Source organism: Schistocerca americana, chromosome 6 (genome assembly GCF_021461395.2).
Source record: "Schistocerca americana isolate TAMUIC-IGC-003095 chromosome 6, iqSchAmer2.1, whole genome shotgun sequence".
NCBI classification, from domain to species: Eukaryota; Metazoa; Arthropoda; class Insecta; order Orthoptera; family Acrididae; genus Schistocerca; species Schistocerca americana.
Genome location: NC_060124.1, coordinates 142,346,578 through 142,372,622, shown reverse-complemented (window position 1 = coordinate 142,372,622; position 26,045 = coordinate 142,346,578). Strand labels below are relative to the sequence as shown.

Below are 26,045 nucleotides of genomic sequence, written 5' to 3'. Positions count from 1 at the left end.
AGATTTTGACGAGCTAAAGCGCCAGTTGGAAAGAACTTCGCACGATATCCCTTAATTGGACATTCAACAACTTTTTCAATCAATGCTAAACCTAAAAACTGATTGCATGAAGGTCAGAGGTGAACCAACGCATTATTGACTTGCTCAATTTGTGAAGCTTTGTTCTTGAATAAATCATTCAGCTTTTCTGAAATTGTAAACATTTGTTTTTCTGCACATATACATCATATCTACCAATATCCGTCTCATTCGGATAATTCCTTCGTCGTGCGTCTTTTTTTTTTTTTTTTTTTTTTTGTCTTAAGAGTGTATTATGGTTTAATGTCGTGTGACAAGACCAACAGAGACGGAGCTCAAACTTTGATTGGGGAAGGACAAGGAAGGAAATCGGGTGTGTCCTTTGCTGAGGAACCGTCCCGCTTTTTGCCTAAATGATTCAGGGAACCTCACAATGGAAGGGTCCAAAAGAGATATGAATCATGGTTTTTCGACTACGAGTACAGTGGCTAACCACAGCGTCACCTCGTTCGGTTGTAACAATCAGCCAGTCAATGAAAGTTCCCTGGCACAATGAAATTTTAGAAAAAAGGTTTTGATTGCCACGGCTAAACATAATGACCAATTAGTCTGAAATAGGAAAGGATGTGGTGTGCACGTCGCTTTATTCACAACTTTGTGGGAAGGGAGAATTTGAAACTTCTGGTCTGACATTGTGTTAATACAAAGAGACTTTCACTCTGCTTTAGAATTCTGCTGTCGATACGTCTCTTCCCACTGCTGCAAAATAATTAGTCAAACGCGAGGTGCCTCACCCAGCAGAATAGGTAACATGGAATCTTCCCTATTGTGAAATCAAAAATTGACCAGAAATAATAACATGAATTTTATTTGGCAGGAAGTTCCATCATCGTACGTCACTTTTTGTAACGGCAGAAATGAATACACACACACACACTTGTAGACATCAGTTGGCACTACGCCGAACAACTTCTGAAGTTTCTGACGCTCTGGGTTGGGTTGTTTGGGGGAAGAGACCAAACAGCGAGGTCATCGGTCTCATCGGATTAGGGAAGGACGGAGAAGGAAGTCGGCCGCGCCCTTTCAAAGGAACCATCCCGGCATTTGCCTGGAGTGATTTAGGGAAATCACGGAAAACCTAAATCAGGATGGCCAGACGCGGGATTGAGCCGTCGTCCCCCCGAATGCGAGTCCAGTGTGCTAACCACTGCGCCACCTCGCTCGGTTCTGACGCTCTGGAAGAAAAGGTATACGCGGAGGTGATCCTGAGCTAAAGCACAGTCTATTCGTCACCGACGTGTGTGATTTGCAAAAACGCAGCCTCCCGACTTTATCCCGTTTAGGTCATGCACTTGTATGGCAGTAATATCTCGCTGAACTGCGAGACCAGTTTTGCGGTTGACGTCCTGGCACACGCACACTAGATTGTTGGATGCAGCGGTGTACTTGATCACTGGGCTGGCCAGAACAGGTGCGGCGCAGGGAGGCAGGGCCACTTGTTAGCGCGCAGATAAGCGGGCAGATAGCCAGGAACGATAAATCACGCCGCCGGCCCTGCCGCGCCTGCAAACACCTGTCGCCGACCACCGGACTGCACAAACAGCCAGGGGAGCCACTCCAAACACAAACACGTTCATATGGCGCTCATCTGCATCACGGCTGCTTATCGTGCAACGCACGGCGCTATCTGCACCGACAGTTCTCTCTGCTCCTCTCTTGTGGTGCCAGATGCACTAGATAAGGTAGAGGATCGGTCATGAGAACATTTTTTTCCAGTTTGTCGTTTGTAAGCATGTACCGTGGCAGCTTTATTTCTTCTCTTCTTCCCCCTTCATTTGCTGGCATCCCGCTAGGTGGCATGAATTAACCTTAGGTCGGTATTGCACTACAAAATTTCTTTGTCAAAGTTGATATGCCAAATATTTATGCCAAAGAAGTTTGATGGTGTAATAGGGTACTTTGTCAAATCTCGTCCGTCGTTAAGTAAATTTGATCAGATCTAGGGCCTCGCTGCAGATTTGATCATAAAAGTCGCTTGTCTTCTGTTCACTGCAATGTGACATGTTACCACGTGGAGCGCTAGCATCGCTGCAGCGTTCTGTCATCTGTAGTGTGTTAATAAACATGGCCGGTAAATACAATTGGCGTGTACCGCCAACTACAAAATTAATGCAGATGTAAGCAGGACGACCAGACGTCCGGATTAATCCGGACATGTCCTCCTTTTTAGCTCTTTGCCCGGGGTCCGGGCGGATTGTTGTTGTGTCCGACTTCTTCGCAAAGTTGGCGTAACACAGTTAAATTTGCAATTCGTCCGTTCTATTGCTCTTTTCTTAAATACTTTAACTATTGGCACAGCCTTCGCAGATATAGCAGTTCTTGAGTGAGTATTGTGCTTTGTGATATGAGGATGCACTTCACTGAGCACATACTGAAATGTATGCTCATCCATTCTGAAGTAATTTATGTACGACTTCACGTCCTCCACTACAAGCCCACGTAACAAGTTTTGTTAGCCGGCCGGAGTGGCCGTGCGGTTAAAGGCGCTACAGTCCGGAACCGCGGGACCGCTACGGTCGCAGGTTCGAATCCTGCCTCGAGCATGGATGTGTGTGATGTCCTTAGGTTAGTTAGGTTTAAGTAGTTCTAAGTTCTAGGGGACTGATGACCACAGCAGTTAAGTCCCATAGTGCTCAGAGCCATTTGAACCATTTTTTTGAACAAGTTTTGTTGAATGCTTTTATTATCGTCTCGTAAAACCCACGGCTTCACCCAGGCACCTTTCCTTCCTTCTCCCCCCCCCCCCCCCTTCTCTGCCACACGTGCACACAGTGCAATTGTGGTATATGCAACTGCTGCGGTATAATAACAAGTTGTTGTCAGCCATCTTGAACTTTGACGCAAAATATTATGACAGTGTAATACCTCTTTCTAGCGCCACGTCAAAGGTCTTTGTCAAATAAATTTGTCAAATAAATTTGACGAATATTTGATCATATCTTTGATCGTATCTTTGACAAAGAAATTTGATAGTGTAATACCGGCCTTAGCTTCCTGTGTGTTATCGCTGGCACGGAGTCTTGTAACCACACTGGAGCGCGTGGACCTTGGAAGTCTGTGGGTACGTGGCGAGTGGGCAATACGGACAGTGGGGGTTGGCTCTATTTGGGCGAAGACTGACTAGCTATCAGAGTGCCGTTAGTGCCTGCATCGAAGATTTCACCACGCCCTTCAGTGTGCTTTAGCTGAATGCCTTCCCGTACGTCCATGCAGTGTGGTTTTGGATGCTGCACTTCTGCATTGAGCTGAAATGAAGGAATAACGACTTCTTGGTGTAGCAATGGTTGGTTATCGCTCGCACTGTGACACGCCCGCCTCTGTGACTCTCGCTTTGTGGAGCCCGAAAAATTTTTCACCCTGTGTAATTATTGTTAACCACAACTGGTCTGTGAGTTTCATCCATTTAGTGGTTAGTGCTTGTTCTGCACGTGTAACGGTGGCTGCTTTCCATTATAAGTGCTCCTTGAAGTTTTGCCTTTCTGTTCACTTGTTTATCTGGTACTTTCAATCTGGTGACTTTCGAATCAGTGTTTTTTCCTGTGAGCCGTCAGGGCGTTCACTGTTACCCTAGTGTTTAACGAAATTGGTTATTTAGTGAAGTTAAATTGCACATAAGCTATGTGGAAAATCTGATTTATTAAGTGGTTGTATTTAATGCTTTGGGATATTTTCTTGGATTTGCTATTTCAATCTTTTAATTATTTTAAGGAAACTTGTCGAACCTATGTATGCTGTTCAAATTGTGTTTCCCTCTGGAATTTCAGTTTGGCGCAACGAAGTGTCTGGCTGTGTGGCCTAGGTGACTTATTGACTGTTTTTCTATTTAAAGTAACTTTCTGAGATTAATGATTTTTCATCCAATTCAGTTAAGTTGTTTTGGGGGAGATATTTATTATGCTATCATTTTACCGCTTTATGTTATTAAGCGGTTTTTTCTTTATGCAGTTTTGAGTAACGTTACTGTTTGATTATTATGGCAGATCTGAAGGTTTTATGCCATCAAGTTATTAAGGCATGGGGGAATTACATTTCTTGTCTTGTATCTCTTAGCTCACGTTTCACCTGAGTGGTGTTTGTTGACAGCTCTGATTTTACGAGTTGTGAGGTACGCTGTTTGGGGCAGCACTTAGCGAGGGGGACCTATTGATGTTACGCACTGCCATGGTGTTTTTCGGATGTGTTTGTGGCTACCAGACAACCTTAGTAGAGCTGTTCACGCTAGCACCGCACTTCTTAAGTTAATTTTGTTTAGCTCACGCTCTTATTTACAAGCTCTTATGCTAATATTTTACGTCTCTCCTGAAATGGGTATTATCCGATTTATGATTAACCTTCAGATTTCCTAAATCAGATTACTTCAGCCTGTACTTATCGTGCGATTATTTGAAAATTTTGAGCTTACTTTCTCTAGTGGTCAATGTTGTTCTAATTATTTTGCCATCACTTTCGTATTGTATTCATTCCATGCATATAAAACAAAATCTTGCTGGATCAGACATAACTGTTAGCACTTAACTTTCACGATTGGTCTGTTCTGAAAATTGAATCTTTGGACTTGTGATTTGGTAATCTGTAATCGCAGCTGCTGATATTCCTTTTAATGACTAGTCTGATTAATACGGAAATTAAAGTTTTTTTAAACCCATTTAAGAGCCGTACGTGGCTAAAGTTTTGGGAGAGTAATTTCAAGGCCAAATTGCTTTAATTCGAAATATCTTTAACTTCTTCTGTTGCAATTTTGTATCTATTGCGGATTTCTTCCTTGTGGCTTACGGCCTTTGATCAATCACTTAAACTGATTATACACACACACACAAATTATATATATATATATATATATATATATATATATATATATATACAGGGTGTTACAGAAAGGTACGGCCAAACTTTCAGGAAACATTCCTCACACACAAATAAAGAAAAGATGTTGTGTGTCCGGAAACGCTTAATTTCCATGTTAGAGCTTATTTTAGTTTCGTCAGTATGTACTGTACTTCCTCGATTCACCACCAGTTGGCCCAATTGAAGGAAGGTAATGTTGACTTCGGTGCTTGTGTTGACACGCGACTCATTGCTCTACAGTACTGGTATCAAGCACATCAGTACAAGCATCAACAGGTTAGTGTTCATCACGAACGTGGTTTTGCAGTCAGTGTAATGTTTACAAATGCGGAGTTGGCAGATGCCCATTTGTGTATGGATTAAAAATGGTTCAAATGGCTCTGAGCACTATGGAACTTAACATCTATGGTCATCAGTCCCCTAGAGCTTAGAACTACTTAAACCTAACTAACCTAAGGACAGCACAGAACACCCAGTCATCACGAGGCAGAGAAAATCCCTGACCCCGCCGGGAATCAAACCCGGGAACCCGGGCGTGGGAAGCGAGAACGCTACCGCACGACTACGAGCTGTGGACTGTGTATGGATTAGCACGGGGCATTAGCCGTGGCGCGGTACGTTTGTATCGAGACAGATTTCTAGAACGAAGGTGTCCCGACAGGGAGACGTTCGAAGCAATTGATCGGCGTCTTAGGGAGCACGGAACATTCCAGCCTATGACTCGCGACTGGGGAAGACCTAGAACGACGAGGACACCTGCAATGGACGAGGCAATTCTTCGCACAGTTGACGATAACCCCAATGTCAACGTCAGAGAAGTTGCTGCTGTACAAGGTAACGTTGACCACGTCACTATATGGAGTGCTACAGGAGAACCAGTTGTTTCCGTACGATGTACAGCGTGTGCAGGCACTATCAGCAGCTGATTGGCCTCCACGGGTACACTTCTGCGAATGGTTCATCCAACAATGTGTCAATCCTCATTTCAGTGCAAATTCTCCCTTTACGGATGAGGCTTCATTCCAACGTGATCAAATTGTAAATTTTCACAATCAACATGTGTGGGCTGACGAGAATCCGCACGCAATTGTGCAATCACGTCATCAACACAGATTTTCTGTGATCGTTTGGGCAGGTATTGTTGGTGATGTCTTGATTGAGCCCCATGTTCTTCCACCTACGCTCAATGGAGCACGTTATGATTTCATATGGGATACTCTACCTGTGCTGCTAGAACATGTGCCTTTACAAGTACGACACAACATGTGGTTCATGCACGATGGAGCTCCTGCAAATTTCATTAGAAGTGTTCGTACGCTTCTCAACAACAGATTCGGTGACCGATGGATTGGTAGAGGCGGACCAATTCCATGCCTCCCCGCTCTCCTGACCTCAACCCTCTTGACTTTCATTTATGGGGGCATTTGAAAGCTCTTGTCTCCGCAACCCCGGTACCAAATGTAGAGACTCTTCGTGCTCATATTGTTGACGGCTGTGATACAATACGCCATTCTCCAGGGCTGCATCAGGGATTGCATGCGACGGAGGGTCGATGCATGTATCCTCGCTAACGGAGGACATTTTGAACATTTCCTGTAACGAAGTGTTTGAAGTCACGCTGGTACGTTCTGTTGCTGTGTGTTTCCATTCCATGATTAATGTGATTTGAAGAGAAGTAATAAAATGAGCTCTAACATGGAAAGTAAGCGTTTCCGGACACATGTCCACATAACATGTGTGTGAGGAATGTTTCCTGAAAGTTTGGCCGTACCTTTTTGAAACACCCTATATATAGTGTAAGTTCTGTTGCTCGATCTTTGGCATGGTTTATATTGTATTCAGTTTGTCAGTGTAACGCGTTTTGTAAATAAATCTGAACTGACATCGGAAAAATGATGCAATTATCGTTGGTCCGCCCTTCTGTGTGTCCTTTTCCTCCCACATCTTACGTAACGGGATTTAAAGTGGTGCAACACTTATTTTTTGAAGAAAAATGCGGACTTTGTTTGGGGCATTGTGGAAAATTGCCGTTTCAGCTGCTAAGGTTTAATGATGTTCCGATAGGTGGCGGCGCCTAACATACTCGTATGTTTGAAAATAGCGTATGTAATGGGCGTGCATTTCAAGCAGAGTGTTGTCATTTAGTTTCTTCTGGCGGAACAGCAGAGCACCGCAGATATTCGTAGGGGCTTGCAGAATTTCTAAGGAGATCTGGCAGTGAACAAAAGCTCAATGAGTCGTTGGGCGGTCTGACATCACTACAACAAGGTCGTGCAAACCTGTCCAATGTCCCGCGTGACGGCCGCGCGCGCACGGTTGTGACTGCTGCAATGTTGGAACGTGCGGATAGTTTCCTGCGAGGTGGTCGACGGATCACAGACACCTCGCTGTTCAACTGGGAGTGTCTACTGGTAGTGCTGACACGCTGAACTGCCATTTCGGGTACTCAAAGGTGTGTGCCCGTTGGGTTCTTCGCCGCCTAACAGAAGACGGTAAAGAACAAGGCAGTACCATCTGTGCGGAACTGCATGCGCGTTAAGAAGCTGTTCGTTACAAATTTTTGTCGAAAATCGACACAGGCGATGATACGTTGGCTCGTGACTTGGAATCGGAAACACAGAGTTGGGCCACACAACGACTCCAAAGAAAAAAAAGTTCAAAGCCGCACTCTCAGACGATAACGGTATGGCGACGGTTATTCTGTCTGATGTCCTCCCCCATGATGCAGCGACCAACTCTAAAGTTTATTGTGGTATCCTGAAAAAACTGAAGAAACAATATCAGCGCCTTGGTCGCCACAAAAATGCAAACGAATTTCTCCATGACAGCACAAGACCTCATACAAATGTTCGCACCCGAGAGCAGCTCGGAAAAACTTCATTCGCCTGTTCTTCCTCACACACCCAACAGCCCGGATCTCGCACCTTCCAACTTCCGTCGTTTGGCACCATGAAGGATGCACTCAGCAGAAAGCAGTACGTGGAAGATGGGGAGGTTACTGATGCAGCAAGGCTGCTCCGACGTTGACCAGCAAAGCGGTAGCATAAGGGCGTCGCATTGAACGGCGGTTATGTTGAAAAATAAGGTTTTGTAGCCAAAGGAGTGGGGAATAGTATGTCGTATTGAAACTGTCAACAAAACCAACATTTTTCCAGAAAACATGTGTGTTTTGAATTACTTTTTGAACGCCTCTCGTGTTTGTACTTGATCCGCAGACCAGCCAGTTAGCAATATTCGGAACTCTTGAGATTTAAATCGATGGGAATATTTTACTCTATGTTTGTTACATCAACAATTTTAGAACTCACTAAGGCAGATAGTACTGGAGAGTGGTGAGATAAAGATTTGTTCAGTACGTGCGCGGTACTCGTTCGAATCGTCCGATTGGTAGAAAGGAGGAGGATTAACATCGGCGTCGACAGCGCGGTCATCTATTAAAACTTCATGTTGATGTGACATTTTTTCACGTATCAAAGAGTTTATGGCGTCGTATCTCCTGTACTGTGTGTTGTGCCATTATATGCTTTTGTAGGTGCTTTTACCGGCATATATCGGTACTGAATTACGAAAGGATAGGTAAGGCATTCGGCCGTACCATTTTTTACGGAACCACCCGTCATTAGCCCAGAGCGATTCAGCAAAATAACGAAAAACGTAATGGTGGATGGCAGGACAAGGATCTGAACCGACGTCCTCCCGAATGCGAGTACACTGTACTAACCACTGCGCTACCCCTCTCCGTCCGACTGGTAGATTACGTCTTGAGAAGGCAGCTGTCCATCTCTATTTCGGATTCGAAAAATTATTCTTGGCAGGTGTAACAAATGCATGAAGTAGCGAAGAGCCGCGAGAACAACATGTCAGCACGCATTAGGGCATCCCTTCCGAATGTCCACCTTGGTTTTATGAACTTACTAGCTGACAAACCCGGCATTGCGCGGGTATTTACTTTGCCGACTTTCTATTAGAAACGAAAACAAAAGAACTGTGTTTGTAGTGAAGTATCGACAAAATTTCATTTCTATATATTCACGGAAATATCTTCGAAATTATGAAACAATCATACAAGATCCCAGGCAGTTTCTGTACCCTGGGCGCAGCTGCTTCGCGCGTCTACGAAGCGATTTCGTAATCGTCTCTTCATAGCTCTAAGGATGGCTCTGGTTTTCGGCTACAACCGTTTCCCCTTCGCACTTGGAAGCTATCAAAATCGCTGCCAGGTGTCAGGGATTTTCTCAAGCTGACTGTAGGAGTGTCTTAGTAATAAAGAATAAATCTATTAGAACTTCATGCATGATGCGACATTTCTTCCCATATCACATATCTCCTGTGCTGTGTGTTCTGCCATTATGTACTTTCGTAGTTGCTTATACTGGCTGCGAAATTTATTGTAAATACAGTTAGGAACACAGAAGTAGTACATTTAAACGTCATGCATGACGCGGCTCTTTTTCACGTATCTTACTGTTTACGACCTCATATCTTGTGAACTACGATAGGTACGTGGCTCTTACCCTCACAAGGATTGTTGCCTGACAGTAAGGGATATATATATGTACGAAGTTCGGTCGAACTGGGTCCACTAGTTTATGAGGAGATGTGGAACACGCGCACGCGCGCACACACACACACACACACACACACACACACACACACACACACACACACACAATCCATTTCTGTAATACGTGGATGTAGCACAGAAAACAGGCAGGTTAAGCTCAAATGGTTCAAATGGCTCTAAGCACTATGGGACCTAACATCTGAGGTCATCAGTCCCCTAGAACTTAGAACTACTTAAATGTAACTAACCTAAGGACATCACACATGCCCGAGGCAGGATTCGAACCTGCGACCGTAGAAGCCGCGTGGTTCCGCATTGAAGCGCCTAGAACCGTTCGGCCACCGCAGCCGGCCGCAGGATAAGCTCCCTATTCTGGGTGCACGAACTGTAGTAAGTGGTCAGCCTACCTTACTAATACGCGGACTCTGTTCGGTTAGCAGTACTGTCAGGTATTTTTCCTTGATGTTGGGGCCGGCATCAGGTGCACTCAGCACGTGATCCTAAATGAGAGCTACTTGAGAGAGAAGTAGCGACTCCTAGGTCTGGGAAGCTTACAATAGTCGAGAGGGCAGTATGCTGATCCGATGCCCCTGCATACCGTATCCGAATGAGGCTGTTGGCAGATGACGACACGATGGCAGGTTGGCATCATACCGACCTCTGGAGCTGATCATGGAATTGAGTTTGACCTCATCTATAACTTGATATGGTAGTCTACTCCTTCCTGCTTTCACGGTTTCTTGGATCAGCACTCCGGAAAGTAAGTTTTAGTTTTCATCGTTCGAAGTGCTGGACTGTCTAACGATGACGAATGAAATCTGGCAACGTTTGTCCACTTCGGAGTCTCCGCACGCGTGTACGTCCAACGAGATGCTATACTTGTCTCAAAAGGCAGCGTAATGGCACTCCTGCGTGCAGCTGGAGTTATCTCTGCCGTGTCGCCTCAAGGGAAGGAAAGTCGCAACGACGGTCTCCGTGCAGACAGCCCGTGGCACTTGAGAAGTCGTTGCGACGTCCGTGGGGATACTTTTTTTGGTGCAAACAACTTCATTTTCGCACTCAATGTAGGAGATGTGGCTGTACGATACTGCGTAGTCGAGAAACAGTGTCTGTCCTCTCGAATGCAGCCGCGTGGGGTCACAGTAATCTTGCACTGCGTGCAGTGTGGTCCTGCTGGACCCATCGGTCCCACATTCGTACGACATTCGTGGGACTAACACGAGCAGCAGTATTGCGGAACGATAAACCACAGCCTAGAAAGGATGCGACACTGCTGCTGTCAAATTACGACACGAGCTGGTAGACGTTTGTCCTCAGACGATTCATAAAACGTTCTTTTAACCCCTACATACGTACCACTGAAGTAATACACAGTTTTCAGCGTTGGGACGTCTATATCTCGTATCTGTCTAATGCTAACATGTAGCGAGATCCCTTCGTAACCGGAGAAATACGAGGGCTGGAACTTAAATAGTGGCAACTATTTATTCACAACCGATACAAAAGAGTTACATGTTTGCACCTGTTAACTGTCCTTCAAAGTAGCCACCAGCGTTGTGCAGAACCCGTTGCCAGCGATGTGGAAGGCGTAGTATAACGTTAGTAGAGTCCGTTCCGTTGGTGCTGCGAACCGAGCAAACATGTAACTCTTTGCCGGCCGCGGTGGTCTAGCGGTTCTAGGTGCGCAGTCCGGAACCGCGCGACTGCTACGGTCGCAGGTTCGAATCCTGCCTCGGGCATTGATGTGTGTGGTGTCCTTAGGTTAGTTAGGTTTAAGTAGTTCTAAGTTCTAGGGGACTGATGACCACAGATGTCAAGTCCCATAGTGCTCAGAGCCATTTGAGCCATGTAACTCTTTCGTATCGGTTGTGAATAAATAGTTGCCACTATTTAAGTTGCAACCCTCGTACACAGCGGACCACGGGGGTGGATATATATAGAAGGCTGTGAGGAATCAAATGATGCGGCGTGTGTTTATAGGCTGGACACTGCGTTCGTTTCACGAAAATCGGATCGAACCACCATCTCCATTCCAGCAATGTATGAAGTAACTGGGTTTTATCATACATCATAGATTTTTTTTTTTTTTTTTCGAAACATTACTACACACATCAGTAACTGTTTGTTGTACACCATTTGTATGTAGTGGAACGTATATGCCACAGGAAACTTCACAGAATGTAGAAAACATTGGTATGTGGTATGTCAAAGCCATCTTCAAATGTTACGTTGAAAACGTGTGCGCGAGATTTCATATTTTTATTGTCAGGAGAGCAATGTGTTTTGGTGCTGATCTACAGAGTGTATCAAAAACAGTCATCCGATTTTTTAAAAAATCATAACTACTATGTTATTTGAGATATTTGCGTGAACAACGTACTGTTGGATAGAGCAAACTCTCGAGTTTTACACGGTTCCCGCTACGTAGCCGTAGTGTACGATCACTTCAGTTCTAGTAAAAATGGTGTCGGGACGCAGAAAGCGCTTTGCGTTCTACGTTTTGCGCACTGCGAATAAGTAATAGCTGTTGAGTGTGACATTAGTACCAGGTATTGTGTGCCCAGAAAGAGATTTTCACTCTGCAGCGGAGGTAGGAGACGAGGTATTGGCAGAATTGAAGCTGTGAGGACGGGTCGTGGGTCGTGCGTCGTGCTTGGGTAGCTCAGATGGTAGAGCACTGCCCGCGAAAGGCAAAGGTCCCGAGTTCGAGTCTCGGCCCGGCATACAGTTTTAATCTGCCAGGGAGTTTCAGGTATAGTGTGCATCATCCTACAGCACACAGCAGTAGACGATGGTATGAACAATTCCCAGAAACAGGTTGGGCGTCTGGCGTATGTTGCGCTGAAGATTACACATGAAACCATACAAAATTCAGCTACTGCAAGCTCTTTGTGAAGGTGTAAAACAACAACGTGTGGAGTTCTGTAGTTTCGTTCTTGGCAACATGGAGGATGACAGTCTTCTTCTACGCTTAGTGTTTTGTGACCAGGCCACATTCCATTTCAACGGAAATGTGAACCGTCATAATGTAGGAATATGAGATACAGAACAATCACACTAAGTTGTACAACAACATTTAATGTATTTTGTGCAGTTTCACGGGAAAAGGTGTATGGTCGATTTTTCTTTGCCGAGAACACTGTTACAGGAAGCACATATTTCGATATGCTTGAAGACTTTCGTTTCCCACGGTTGGAGACTGATTCGATTGATTTCATTTACCAACAGGATGGGGCACCGCCACACTGGCATCTGGAAGTGCGGGAATTATTAAATGAAAAGATTACTGAACGACGAATCGGTCGCACTGGACCAAATGATTACTGCCCTCCAAGGTCACCGGACTGACTGTATGTGACTATTTATTGTGGGGTTTATAAAAGACTCTGCTTATGTGCCTGCGTTACCAAGAACAATGAATGAACTGAGACATCGCATAACAGCAGCTGTGGAAGCTGTAACTAAATACATGCTCGCTGCAGTGTGAGAACGATTTGAATACCGCTTGTCATATGCCGAGTATGGCTCTGAGCACTATGGGACTCAACTGCTGAGGTCATTAGTCCCCTAGAACTTAGAACTAGTTAAACCTAACTAACCTAAGGACATCACAAACATCCATGCCCGAGGCAGGATTCGAACCTGCGACCGTAGCGGTCTTGCGGTTCCAGACTGCAGCGCCTTTAACCGCACGGCCACTTCGGCCGGCTTATGCCGAGTATCTCAAGGGAGCATACTGAACACATATGAAAAGGTATGAAAAAACTTTTTGAGTTTCCCGTTCATTAACAAATAAAATTCACTGTATATGTTTATCAGTTTCAGAAGGATAGACGTGCGAAACTGGATGACTCTTTTTGACACAGCCTGTGTTATACTTTTTTTCCATAATAGCCATTACGATAAAATCATTCTAAAATTAAAAGTTTAACGCTGAAAATCCTAGGTTCACATGAAAACATGGATCTAGTTAAGTTCGTGGGAAACGTGTGACCCACTTTAGATTTTTTTTTTTTTTTTTTTTGTAGTGAAAATAAATTAATCATCACTAAGGAAGACAGTTTTTGACCTTTTATTTTTCAAATATACGCAAAATAAATTTTAACTATGAATGGGTTAAACGAACGACAGTGAAATACAATTTGTGAATGAGAAACCAGCTGCATAATCTTTTCTTATAAAGAGAATATAGATGGCATCACGCCTAGCGTCTTTGTGCGGTTGCACTGAAATGCTAAGCTGTTGCATGCGGAAGCATGCAGAACACTTCACGCGAATCTGACTTTTGTTTCGTTATGTTATCACGGTGACGCATGTTTATTGGGTAGCAGTGAGAACCTCGCATCTAACTTGATTTTATGTATATTGCCAGATTCGTTGCGCGCAACCGGAATGCAGAGACAGCTCTGCTGCGACAACTGGAGCGGACGCACGTCGCAGTAACGGCGTCCCCTGTAATGAGAGTGAGAGAGAGAGAGAGAGAGAGAGAGAGAGAGAGAGAGAGTGAGTGTGAGAGAGTGAGAGAGGGGGGGGGGAGGGCCAGTTTCAGAGCGACACCCGCCGCCGCCGCGAAGTGGGAAAGCGCCTTCATTAGGGCGCGCGATGCCACGTGATGGATGGCGGGCCCAATACCACCGCCCCCGACCGTCGCCACTAATGAAGAGAAACGCCGATTCTCCTCCGCACCCCCTACCACCCTCCGCCACCCCTCCCTGGCAAAAGGGTGGCTCGCTGCGCCATTCTCCGCGAATTAGGGCACGCGGGAAACACACAAACGCAGCCGCGAACCGGAATCCATCCGCTACAACAATACTGTCGCCTTTGCCCAGGTCCAACATGCGACGTACACAGCTGAGCTACAGGCCGACATTCACCGGGAATCTAACAACCATGGCAATAAGGGACACCAAGGGCAAACTTAAAAAAACCGCGTCTTATTATGAATATATGAGGGGCGTTTTGTATGTCTTGTTCGCTCTAAAACAAAACGAAGATACTGCATTAACTTTTTTTTTAATTTCGCTCCTTACACCTTACCATATACAGAGGGGTCCAAAAAAACGTATCCACTGTTTAAAAGTCCATAAGTGGCAAACTAATTGACGAAGTTGTCTCATTTTTGGCAGTGTAATAGTTTGTAGTTCCAGCAATCGCCACACAAGCGTTGTAATGCGTTGTTTTGTTTTGTCAGGTGACAGTCGCCAGATAGTCAGTGTTTTGTTCTTTGTTGCACCTAGTTACTCGAGTAAGCATGGCTGGCGCGAGGCTTACATTCGATGAAAGGAAGTAAGTTTTTAATTGGTATTTTAAGTACGAAGACATCAATGAGGTTTAACGGCAATGGCGAAATGAGTATCAAACAGAGCCACCGACACGTTTAACGATTCGTCGCATTCGAGACAAATTTGAAGCCGAAGGCTGTGTTAAAGATCCACACAAACAACGATCTGGACGACCTGTAACAGTAAGAAGTCCAGCTAACTCCTGTCGTGTGTTATGACAATTCACTCGCTCACCACAGAAGTCTGTGAGACAGTGTGCCCGTGCAACTGGAGTGAGTCGCTCAAGTGTTCGGCGAATTTTGAAGACAGCAAATTGGAAGTGCTACATCCCACGATTGCTCCACGCAATGAACGAGGACGACCCAGATCGTACAATGGAGTAGTGTGCGTGGTTTACTAACATGGTGCGCAACGATGACGAGTTTGCAGAGATGATTGTGTGGTCTGATGAGGCACAGTTCAAACTCAATGGTACAGTAAATCGCAACAATTGCATCTACTGGGCCGCCTAAAATACGAACGTCCATGTAGACAAAGCTGTGAATTTGCCAGGAGTAAATGTGTGGTGTGGGTTGTCTTACCGGGGCTTGATTGGGCCATTCTTCTTGGACGGCACAGTTACCGATGAGGTGTACCTTCAGAAGCCTCAGACATCCATTTTACCTGCCATCCGAGACTTGTATGGAGACGGAAGAGTTTACTTTCAACAAGATGGTGCTCCAGCCCGCTACCAAAATCGTGTTAGGGCGTATCTCGACGAAAATCTACCAAGAAGATGGACAGGCCGTAGAGGTGCTGTGGAGTATCCACCACGTTCCCCAGACCTAACTCCTCTGGACTTTTACCTGTGGAGAACACTAAAGGACGTCGTTTATCGACAAAAGCCACGCACATTGGATGAACTTCGAGAACCCATCGTACATTCATGTGCAAATATCCACGCACATTGGATGAACTTCGAGAACCCATCGTACATTCATGTGCAAATATCCAACTGAACACGTTGCAGTCAGTAGTTCGTGTAGATGTTAATGTTGACCATTTCGAACACCTACAGTGATATCTTTAAGTTGGACGTTAATCTACACTTTTACCAAAAATGAGACAACTCCGTCAATTAGTCTGCAAGCTATGGGTTTTTAAACAGTGGACACATTTTTTTGGACCCCTCTGTAGAATCATTAGCTACATTGCCTGACTAGTTACCCCCGATTGTGTTGTAACAAAGGAAATACGTACGCACCACAGCCGATCACAATGTTTAGGATTATTAATCTTACACATTAATTTATTAACTACTATCAGCGTCAAAGCATACAAATCCCTTACGGTTAATTTGCGCTACTAATACGATTAATTAGACCATCGCTAATATCGTAAGTAGCATGTTCTTCGTTAGGTCCAGAAGATAAACCTCTTGCATGTACTTCCCCCGACGGGACGTAGTTCCAGGAGGCATATCGAACTTGTAATCAAACTTCCTTTGCTTGTTAGCACAGCTAAACCTGTCCACTGCTTTGATTCGTAATAGAATTATTATCCTCCGCCACGCACTGCACAAGTGCTTGCGCAGTATACATGCGGACTTTATGTAATTCTGTAGACTTCGCCTATTGTTCAGCTGCAATTACGTGTGCTGCTCCGCCGCAGCCTAGCACGTGATATGAAACGAACTGTTCCTTATGGAACAAGCAGACTACGAGACGCAGGGATATAGACATTTGACGGTTAGTGGCATCATTCAACTTTTCGATGTAGGCTAACAACAGTGATGAGATTCTCCTCCTCCTCAAGAGAAGATAAACGAAGTTAATGAGGAGGTAGTATGGTCGACACACACCCCGAAACCCTGAGAGGAAAGAAGATTAAAGTTAACGTTTCACGAACTTCGACCATTCAGACAGGTAGTATTGGATCGGATTGGATGAGCAGGAAATAAGCCTTTTTAGAGAAACCAAATAAAGGCTAGCAGGATGAAGATTTCCATCCTGCTCCCCCAAATAGGTGTCTTGTCTCTTAAATTTACGAACGTAAGAAAGCGAGGTGATCCAGTTAATGATATTAGCAAACACAAAAGCCTAGCGACATGTTAATGAGTCACGACAAATCTTCCTCCTCTGCACGGAACTCATAGATAATGCAACACAACACGTTTATATATTGCTACGAGCTCGAGATACCGACATAATACCACGACGGTCGGCGTCTTCACACCTGACACTAATCAACATATGTGAAGTTCGATTGGACGTGATGTCAACATATCACCACGGCTGCCGATCCGGAGAAATCTTTGAAGGTGTCCAAGCTTGAGAGACTCTCAGCGGCCATACTGCCATCAGAGTGGAGGATACACACAAGACTGAAATACTGAATTCGATGCTTCGAAAAAGTTTCTGTGGAAAAGATCTTATTACGGTTCCTTGTTTCAATCATCGAACGAAAGCTGAAACGGCAGACTGAGATAGGTCTCTCTTTCTTTCCTCGAGTCCTCAGTCTTCTGCCTGGTCCGATGCCACCCATCATGAATTCCTCTTGTGTGCCAACTACTTCATCCCAGAGTATCACGTGCATATCTACGTCCTCAATTATTTGTTCGATATATGTCATTCCTTGGCATTTTTTACCCTGTACATATTCCCCTAGTACTACTCGAAGATTTGAATACCTGTTCTGTTATCCTGTGTCTTCTTGTGAGTGTTTTCCACATATTACTTTCTTAGCAGAGTCTGTAGGGAACCACCTCATTCCTTATCTTACCTGTCCACCTAATTTTCAACATCCTTCTATAGCATCACATCGCAAACGCTCCGATTACCTGTTTTCCCGGTATTACAGTCCATGTCTCACTACCGTACAAAGCTCAGCTCCAGACGTACTTTATAAGAAATTTCTTCATCAGATTAAGCCCTACAGTTTATACCAGTGAACCTCTCTTATGTAACAATGCCCTCATTGCCTGTGCTTGTTTGCTTCTTATGTCCTCCTTGCTTCGTCCGTCATGGGTTATTTTGCTTTCAAGGGAGCAGAATTCCTTAATGTCGTCTACTTCGTGATGATCAAATCATTCACGCCGTCTCTCTTCTTCTAGTAGTTAGCGTTTCCCACACTCTTCTCTCCTCACCAGTTCTGTGGAGAGTCCCTTTCTTTTATATTCACTTAACTTTCGGTGTCCTTCAGTAGCACGTAACGGGATATTCTCCTCTAGCATTACTTTTCCTCAACAGTAGTTGTCGATACCAGTATTATTTTTCGAATTCTTGACAGGTCAATATTATCTCAGTTGCTTTTCTGAAAACTTTCTTATAATTTTATACACGGTATGTTATATTTCAAGCTAAAGTTTATGAAAAGGAATTACTTCATAAAATATTTTAGTTGCGATGTTGTAATTGATAAGTACTAATTCTGAATGTACAGTTAAAATGATTTTCTAAAGAAACTTTGAAATTACGAATTATTTGCACACTTAAAATTTCTATTGTTAATTGCGCAATCCTGTACTGTTTACTGTGTTTAATTTCTGCATTGATATATGAAATAATAATCGAAATTAATAATGTAAATAAAACTAGTAGGAATGCATTTGTTAAGAAGAATTGTAAACCTTTTGGAATAGTTATTTCCGCAGAGTGAGAGTCGTAAACGTGCCTCTCATATTATCCTATGTATTTTTGTGTAATAGGGGCGAACAATGTAATTTTGGCTTTGTTAATGTGAAAAACCAAGTACTGTGTGACATACTAAAATGAGAGAAAATCTGTGGAAAATATATTTCCTTAAAAAATTCTGCAGCAACAATCTTCAAATTTATTTAGTTCAAACTAACCGTGAGGACCTGATGTTAAATTTTCTGCTTCATGAATCAGACCCCTAGACATGAAGAACTGGAGCCATCTCAACATGACAAGCTAAGAAAACTTGAAAGTTTATTGTAATCTCCGCTCCTCTCAAAATCTTCATAAAAAAACTTTGCTTATTAATTTCTTGGACTGCCCATAGTTTAATGTGGGCAATAGTTGGAAGACGGAAGGAAGGAAGGAGGGAGTAGTTTACAAGAACCACATCACAAACACTTCGATTCTTCTTTCCCTTCAGTTTTTCCACAGTCTTTGATCCATTTTCATTCAATTCTATGCACCAAACGTACATGCTCCTAGTTTCAGAAATTTCTTCCTAAAATTAAGGCCGCTATTTGACACTAATATACTTCTTGTGGCGAGGAAGGCTCTCTTTGTCTCTGGTAGTCTGTCTTTTATGTCCTCATTGTTTTGTTCGCGACTGATTATTTTCCTTCCATGGGAGCCAAAATCTTCACTGCCTCCCCAATTTTCGTCCCAAGTTCATTGCTAATTTCATTTCTGGCGCTCCTCAGCGCCTTCGTCTTTCTTTGGTTTACTCTCAATCCATCTTCTGTGCGAGTAGATTCTCATGTCATTCAAAAGTCCTTGTAACCCCTAGTCGTTTTTACAGAATACGGTAATGTCATAAACGAATTTTTTCACTTATATCCTTTCGCCATGGCTTTTAATTCAATTTCCGAACTTTTGAAGACAAAGTCTTGGCACCAAACGAGAGTGGGATACAGAACTTTTGAAAACTTAGGTAAGATAACGCACAATGGATATTTACTTCCAGCTAAGAACAAAAATGTTATACTGCAGCTCGTCTTTGCTTTCGTAAACCATGAAAAGCAATTAACTCTTTAAGGAAAAAGAAATCAAATGAATGCCTAGGTTTATGGGCTGGGAACTGATGCACCTCCTATAACGATGGAACAACCGTAGTCACTACTTTTGATTTTAATTACTGATCTTCAACAACAGTAAAAACAACTGTAGCCCCATAGTGGACACTTTCCAGCTGAAAGCAGTACGGAGTCTACTACTATCGCTTTCGGCAGAGAGAGGAGAGGAGCTGATTTGTCGCACTGGTGACTTCAACGCAGGAGACGAACACAAACCATTTTCTGAAATATGGGCGACTTCCATGGCTGATTACAAAATGAACCCGTTCCTGGATGCAAATAGCACCTGGTATCAGTCATCAATCTTTTATCGATATCAAAGTGAAATAGCTGGGCGAAGTAATGTGTCATGTCTCCCTTCCATATTGCGGAAAATAATGTCCTCCTTTCTCTTCTATTCACAGTGAAAGGCACTGTTTCATTCTCAGGCTCATAAGCCTGGGATTTTAGCAGCTCTCATGTATCACCGTTTAACAGGATTCTTTACTTTTTTTACTTACAGAAAAATCCACAATAAAACCATATTATTCACGAATAGGAAATATAGTGTGAGTATGACATAGGGATTCGTCTTAAGATATAACTGTGATGATAAAATAATCAGAAAAATCGCCCTGTGTTTTACAAACTGAATATGCTTAACTTACATGTTCCCTTTTTCAATCTTCATGCAAGCAATATATACAATCGGCAGCGTAATGCTGAATGAATAATTTATACAATAATTTCAGGCCGTCAGAGCATTATTCTGTATTTTCTTTTTGTTTTAAGATTTCAGAATTTTCTTGCGTTACATTCTCGGTCAGTATTTAAAAATAAAAATGTTACGTCTACCAGTCGCACCGCTTGAAGAGTCACACAACTGTTTTATACATACTTGAGGGCTCCTTGACTAAGGACTTATTGGAGCGAAAGTACACATAATCTACTCTCCAAACAAATTTATCTTCACCGCGAACCAAGCACGCAACAGCAACTGAGAACACTCATGGTCGACTTTCATCTTTCCTTCCCATATTCCTTTTTCATTCTTCTGTTTTTTTTTGTCTTCAGTGCGAAGACGCAGCTCTCCACGCTAATCTAACGTGTGCCAGCCTCTTCATATAAGTGTAACTACTGCAGCCTACATCTACTTGATCCTCCGTATTGTAGCGAAGCCTTGGGCTTGCTCAATAATTTTAATGCCCCCCCCCCCCCCCCCCCACACACACACACACTAGCGCGCGCGCACGCACTACCTTCCACTATCAACACTATCAAACTGATGAGTCCTTGATGCTTCAGGATGTGTCATATCAATCGATCTCTCATTTTAGTCAAGTTATGCCTCAAATTGTATTTCCCCAGTACGCGTCAGTACCTCATCAGTTATTCGATCCATCCATCTAACCTTCGGCATTCTTCTGTAGCATCACATTTCAAAAGCTTCTATTCTTTCTTGTCTGGACTGTTTATCGACCACGTTTCACTTCCACACAAAACCCAAAACCTACAGAAAACAATTCCTAATATCTATATTCGATATTAACAAATTTCACTCCTTCAGAAACGCTTTCCTCGCTACTGCCAGTCTGCATTTTATATCTTCCCTATTTCAGCAACAATCCGTCATTTTTCTGTGTAAACAACAAAACTCACCTACTACGTTTCGTGTCCCATTTCCTGATTTAATTCCCTCAGCAATGCCTGATTTAATTCGACTACATTCCAGTACCCCTGTTTTACTTTTGTTGGTTCCTCTTATAAACTCTTTTCAAGATTCTCTATTCCGTTCAACTGATCTTCCAACATTGCCATGGGCAAATCTTAAAGAATTGTTTTTCCCTGAACTTTAATTCCCTTTCCTAATTTCTCCCTTGTTTCTTTCACTACTTCTATTCATGTCCTTAGACTCTTCCATATTTGCACAGTCTGGTTTCTGTACAGGTTCCAGATAACTTTTCGCTCCTAGTACTTTATACCTACTTGCTTCAGAATATCAAAGAGTGTATTCCGGTCAACATTATTGAAAGTTTTCTCTAAATCTACAAATGCTATAAATGCAGCTTTGCCTTTCTTCACTATATCTTTCAAGGTGATTCTAGTGTCAGTACTATCTCGCATGTTGCCACATTGCTCCGGAACCCAAATATTCTCTAAAATTTTCAGTGTGAGATGAGATGAGACGAGATGCACCCTCTTATAGGACAGCAGTGACACCAGAATGACTGCTGAAGAACTTCCACATGGACACTCCTACATTATACTTCCTTTCTGTTGTCTGTGTGGGATATTAGCTGACCAATATGCCTCTTTCACTCTGCAGTACAAGAAGAAATGTAAACAGGGAACCTTACACGATTACAAAAAACCGGCCATAAAAAAGATTACTTTCAATCAGGCAGGCGGATCAAATGTTAGTTTAAAAAGATGGATAAAGAAATGTGCAGTAAACGCTCGGAGAAAGATGAACGTGCTGTAGTCTGTAATGGAGGAATAATGTAGGAAGTGACGAAGATTTTCATATGTTGCACGGGTCATAGAGAAAATTGTCGTAGCACATGTGTAGAAATGAAGATATCACATGGTAGAAAGCAGTCGAGAACAGTATCATCAACCAAGCCTTCAGAAGTGTTCTTCTCACAGCAAATCCTTCCGTGAGTCAGATGTATGCCGTCCATGTCCCCGTAGGTGACACGTGAAAGCGAACGTAGAATATGAATTGCTCGCAGCTCCGCACTAAATGAGGCAAGCCAAGTGCAAAACACAGTCCAAGATGACTCACGACGTTCAGGATGTTGATATTACTCGTTTGCAGGTGGTTTTCACGTATTGGCAGCTACTAACTACACTCCTGGAAATTGAAATAAGAACACCGTGAATTCATTGTCCCAGGAAGGGGAAACTTTATTGACACATTCCTGGGGTCAGATACTTCACATGATTACACTGACAGAACCACAGGCACATAGACACAGGCAACAGAGCATGCACAATGTCGGCACTAGTACAGTGTATATCCACCTTTCGCAGCAATGCAGGCTGCTATTCTCCCATGGAGACGATCGTAGAGATGCTGGATGTAGTCCTGTGGAACGGCTTGCCATGCCATTTCCACCTGGCGCCTCAGTTGGACCAGCGTTCGTGCTGGACGTGCAGACCGCGTGAGACGACGCTTCATCCAGTCCCAAACATGCTCAATGGGGGACAGATCCGGAGATCTTGCTGGCCAGGGTAGTTGACTTACACCTTCTAGAGCACGTTGGGTGGCACGGGATACATGCGGACGTGCATTGTCCTGTTGGAACAGCAAGTTCCCTTGCCGGTCTAGGAATGGTAGAACGATGGGTTCGATGACGGTTTGGATGTACCGTGCACTATTCAGTGTCCCCTCGACGATCACCAGTGGTGTACGGCCAGTGTAGGAGATCGCTCCCCACACCATGATGCCGGGTGTTGGCCCTGTGTGCCTCGGTCGTATGGAGTCCTGATTGTGGCGCTCACCTGCACGGCGCCAAACACGCATACGACCATCATTGGCACCAAGGCAGAAGCGACTCTCATCGCTGAAGACGACACGTCTCCATTCGTCCTTCCATTCACGCCTGTCGCGACACCACTGGAGGCGGGCTGCACGATGTTGGGGCGTGAGCGGAAGACGGCCTAACAGTGTGCGGGACCGTAGCCCAGCTTCATGGAGACGGTTGCGAATGGTCCTCGCCGATACCCCAGGAGCAACAGTGCCCCTAATTTGCTGGGAAGTGGCGGTGCGGTCCCCTACGGCACTGCGTAGGATCCTACAGTCTTGGCGTGCATCCGTGCGTCGCTGCGGTCCGGTCCCAGGTCGACGGGCACGTGCACCTTCAGCCGACCACTGGCGACAACATCGATGTACTGTGGAGACCTCACGCCCCACGTGTTGAGCAATTCGGCGGTACGTCCACCCGGCCTCCCGCATGCCCACTATACGCCCTCACTCAAAGTCCATCAACTGCACATACAGTTCACGTCCACGCATGCTACCAGTGTTAAAGACTGCGATGGAGCTCCGTATGCCATGGCAAACTGGCTGACACTGACGGCGGCGGTGCACAAATGCTGCGCAGCTAGCGCCATTCGACGGCCAACACCGCGGTTCCTGGTGTGTCCGCTGTGCCGTGCGTGTGATCATTGCTTGTACAGCCCTCTCGCAGTGCCCGGAGCAAGTATGGTGGGTCTGACACACCGGTGTCAATGTGTTCTTTTTTCCATTTCCAAGAGTGTAATTAGACGTCAAAGTCACACTCATAAACTAAGACAAATTGCATAACCCATGTTATCACATGTCTCAGTAGTAACTTCATAGCGTGCTTCTAGAGGTACACCCATTAGATGCTGGAGCACCGAGGATCTGGAAATTTGTTTTGTTTCTTAACTCGCTGGAGAAGACTGCAATATGTCGATACTACTAATTTCGGATGGCAACGAAAGAACGGGAATTGGCCGTCTGTTATGTTTACACATTCATCGGTAGTCCACTGTTATTAAGAATTTTATTAAAAACAATAGAACAATATCACTTGACTAGTGAATTAATGATGGGTGCTGCTTGTTAAGTTCGACGTGCCTTACTTCTTGTTGTAGACAGTAATATTAACGGATTACAGCAAATAAAAGTTGTCACATACGCCGAGTTCACTCATCTTTTGTACAAAAAGGTTCTTCGGGTTGTTCATTGAGTTTTATTGTTACTTTTGATGCAGTACACTGAGAGTTCTTTAAATAGCTTCTTCTCAACCATCGGCGAATCCGCCAACTTAGTATGGATTTTCAACCATCGTTTTTGCTAGCTGATGCTGTCTTTACATTACCAGTGTCGGTGGATGTTATCTGACGCAATGTGTCACCTGCTGTTTCCGAAACCAAAGACGCAGTAGCAGTCTATCAGACAAGAGATCATGTAATTTTAATTAGCACCACATCTATAAGAATTGTGGTATGGATAGACAAGCAGAAAAATAAAAAAAAATTAGAAAACAAGGGGAAACTGCACACCGTAATATAGTAAGAATACGTTGTAGCAATTAATTGTAGCGCCATAGTTAGTACCTACAGGAGAATCTAGCCTATCTTCCCACAACATGACGTTTCTAATAGTTGGTGTCGAGTGAGATAGTGCAGCAGTTAATCCACTGGACTCTTACTTGAGAGGAACTTACTTCAAATCTCCGCCCAGTCACGCATATTCAGGTGTTCCATGGGATCCCTAAATTGCTTAAAACAAATGCTGAGACTATTCATTTGGAAAGGCCATGGCCGATTTCTTTCCCATCATTCGGCAAATCACAAAACGAGTTGGTTGAAGGACAGAATACCACCCAAAAAGCTTTCTTAGCACGGGAGTCATTCGGACAGTATTACACATGCAACGAGATCCTACGAAGCAGCTTACCATCTTTGAATAATAAATGGTTGAAGAACAGAATACGTAGAGCGTAAGTTAACTGAAGTTACAGTGGTAAAACTAAAGGCAGGAGTTTTTGATCGTCCAACATCATCCACATCTGCAAAATCAGTGAAACAAAAAATTCCATCCTTTTCCTGACTGCTACAACCATTCTTATTGCAATAAAGGCTGTCGGTACCTTTTTACAAAGATGAACTTTATTACACAATTTAGTACACTACTGGCCACTTTCATCCTGTTGTCAATTTTCAAATTCCTGCAGTATCGTATATCAACTACTCAATACAAGGTAAAACATTTTTTAAATCATCGTTACACTTTACAGATCACAGTTGCTGTTACATTACTTACAAATGCTTTGTGAAATCTGTGACGTTACGGTTGAAACATATTGTACATAAAATATATTTCAAATACATTAAAAAAAGTTTAGCATCACTTCGGTTCCGCGAATTCCGGAACCCGTACAGAAAATTGGAATAAAGATCAACATGAACATCATTTCCGAACTTTATATTGCTCCTGAAAACCACACATTGCATGTTGTACCACCATACAGCGAGACCTTCAGAGGTGGTGGTCCAGATTTCTGTACATACCGGTACCTCAAATACCCATTAGCATGTCCTCTTGCATTGATGCATTCCTGTATTCGTCGTGGAATACTATCCACAAGTGCATCAAGGCACTGTTGGTCCAGATTGTCCCACTCCTCAACGACGATTCGGCGAAGATCCCTCAGAGTGGTTGGTTGGTCACGTCATCCATAAACAGCCCTTTTCAATCTATCCCACGCTTATTCGATAGGATTCATGTCTGGAGAACATGCTGGCCACTCTAGTCGAGCGATGTCGTTATGCTGAAGGAAGTCATTCACAAGATGTGCACCAGGGGTGAGGGGGGGGGGGGCGAATTGTCGTCCATGAAGACTAATGCCTCGCCAATATGTTGCCTATCATGGTTGCACTATCAGTCGGAGGATTTCATTCACGTATCGTACAGCCGTTACGGCGCCTTCCATGACCACCAGCGGCGTGCGTCGGCCCCACATAATGCCACCCCAGAACATCAGGGAACCTCCAACTTGCTGCACTCGCTGGACAG

At 44.0% G+C, this 26,045-nt stretch overlaps 1 protein-coding gene and 1 non-coding gene across 9 annotated transcripts in view; one reads left to right on the top strand and one right to left on the bottom strand.

The window, feature by feature from the left end:
• Positions 1–26,045, bottom strand: part of LOC124619437 (dystrobrevin beta) — a 611,344-nt gene that overhangs the window by 200,936 nt on the left and 384,363 nt on the right. The window lies entirely within an intron of this gene.
• On the top strand, positions 12,138–12,211 carry Trnas-cga. Its single transcript has one exon. It is a non-coding gene; the product is annotated as a tRNA-Ser (tRNA).